We start from the raw sequence: 2,227 nt of genomic DNA on the forward strand, positions 1-2,227 counted from the left end.
AACATCTCCTCTGTAGGACATGATGGAACTGAACCTAAATTACAGATAAGATACAATTAATCAATGCATTTATGGGATCACCAGTATTATGCAAAGTAAACTAATATCGTTAAAAACCTCTCACACGTTATGCACGATCCAACATCTGTATTGTACTTTTTCCAGCCCCAACACGTGCGCCAAGAAAAATAAAATCATCAACCAACTACATCATAAGAGCAAGGAAAATAGTTAAAATAATAATAACATAAATTATATAGTGACAGCAGAATAATGAGACGTGCAAAAGATGAAGCAACCTGATTCCATTGTTGGTTCACTGTGATTAATATCTCATCATATGTGGACTGTTTGTCCTTAAGTTCTCTTATGCTGCCTTCAAGATTGTGCAACTCATGCTTCTACACGTCTAACTGCTGAACAAGTTTCTGATTCTGATACTGGAGAACTGTTGCGTCAAAGATTCACAGTATTGGAAAAAAAATTGACCTTACATTAAGTAGGTAATGTAATGCCCGGAGAAAGATGCATTAAGCATATCTATAGGTAATGTAATATCATCTGCTACAGTCATAAACGAAATCAAATCCAACATCTCTGGGAAAGTAATACACTTGTTTATCTTTCCATAATTTCCTTCCTGAGAAAGCAAAATCATGATTCTGAATAGACTATTAAAGAATAGAGAAACTCAACAAATTTAAACAGAAAGAAGCAATAGCTCTGCAACTAGACCAGTTAGTAGGGAATTTAAATAGAATGTTAGCCTTAATGGCTTCACAATATATTTAGGCTACCATGTTGATTAAACAATGGATAAAGATAATAACTAAAATGTTGAACTGCTCTTACCAAAAAAAAAAATTGCCAATGGGTATCACTAAGGACACCTTAAATAGTAAGCTGCTTATATTACACGCTAAACCTACCAAACTGCTTTTTTTGGTGGAAAAAAATCTGGATCTTTATGGCTAAACCTCAAACTCAACGTGTAGAACAAGGGATTTAAGGATCAGTACATGAGTATTTTAACGCTTGTTGCTTAGACAACAATTACCTGAAATCTCTTTAGGACTATCGTCAAGATATTTGGAGCTTCCTGTATTCAAATCTTGTAAACAAACCCAAATTTTTTACTGGAAGAGACAATATTAGTTGTCATTTACACACCATCTTCAATCGCTTAGCAGAGTGCACAAACCCCGGTATGACTTGCAACTCGTCCAATTGCTTCACCAACAACATATAAATTGTTTAAAGTCAATACATATATGTAGTATATTACTAGAACTTTAAAAGGCAGAAAGCCAAAACTAATATACTAAGAGTAGCAGTAACTAACAAGTTATTATTTGGTTAGAAAAATCAAGCATACACTATATATCAGTTGCCGGAACAATCTTATGACTGGTCTAAATCTCAACACTCTTAAACATGAGGAGAGTTTTGGGACAATATTTATATTATTTATATAATGACAATTAACAAGTGCGCAATTTAAAAAGATTATTACAGAAAATGCATAAATTACCATCATCATGAAATGCCTCTGAACTACATCAACCAGTTGCTCTTTGGTTGGGTTGGAGACTTCATCCGCCTAAAATACAAACCGCGTTATTACATATAAGTATACAATCAAAGGATATTCGACCAAGTTCAATAATCAAGTTCTTTATAAAAGCACAAGTTGGATAAAGTAAACACCTTAAGCAGCTGTAGAGTTTTTGGAATGATTCCAAACCCTTTCCATGAATAACGATTTTTGGTCTTCTTGGTAAGAAGCTGCATATCAATATCAAAATCAGAAAATTCCCCTAAACCAAATAATATAAATGGAAGAAAAGGCGAGGAACTATATATCTTACACCAATGCTTTCAAGAACATTAATAATACCATAGACCTTTGCTTCTCAACACCTAAAATTAAACCAATTACAAAAAAAATCAACACGATATTCATTACAATTCACATATGAACAAGAATTACACAATTCAACACACAAGACCTCTCCAATTAAAGTAAAAAATCAAAAAAATTATTCTAAATTAATTTAATAAAAATTAAATCGAGAAATAAAATAAAGAAAGGGGGTATCAGGAAGAATACCTAGACGGGCAACAGCATCATCAAGAAACTATAATAAATTTAAAAAAAAACAGATGCATATAGAATTAAATTAAGGATGTTGTGTATACAAAGGGAGGTGGGAGAGAGATTACTTTG

The 2,227-nt window shown here is 32.6% G+C and overlaps 1 long non-coding RNA gene across 1 annotated transcript; it reads right to left on the reverse strand.

Moving 5' to 3' along the window:
* Positions 1-1,136: 1,136 nt before the first annotated feature.
* On the reverse strand, positions 1,137-1,776 carry LOC141701310 (uncharacterized). The gene is made up of 3 exons (XR_012566744.1): positions 1,708-1,776; positions 1,532-1,600; positions 1,137-1,230 (listed from the first exon to the last, which is right to left on the reverse strand). It is a non-coding gene; the product is annotated as an uncharacterized LOC141701310 (long non-coding RNA).
* Between the last annotated feature and the right edge of the window lie 451 nt (positions 1,777-2,227).

This window comes from Apium graveolens, unplaced genomic scaffold, assembly GCF_009905375.1.
Source record: "Apium graveolens cultivar Ventura unplaced genomic scaffold, ASM990537v1 ctg3711, whole genome shotgun sequence".
Lineage (NCBI taxonomy): Eukaryota > Viridiplantae > Streptophyta > Magnoliopsida > Apiales > Apiaceae > Apium > Apium graveolens.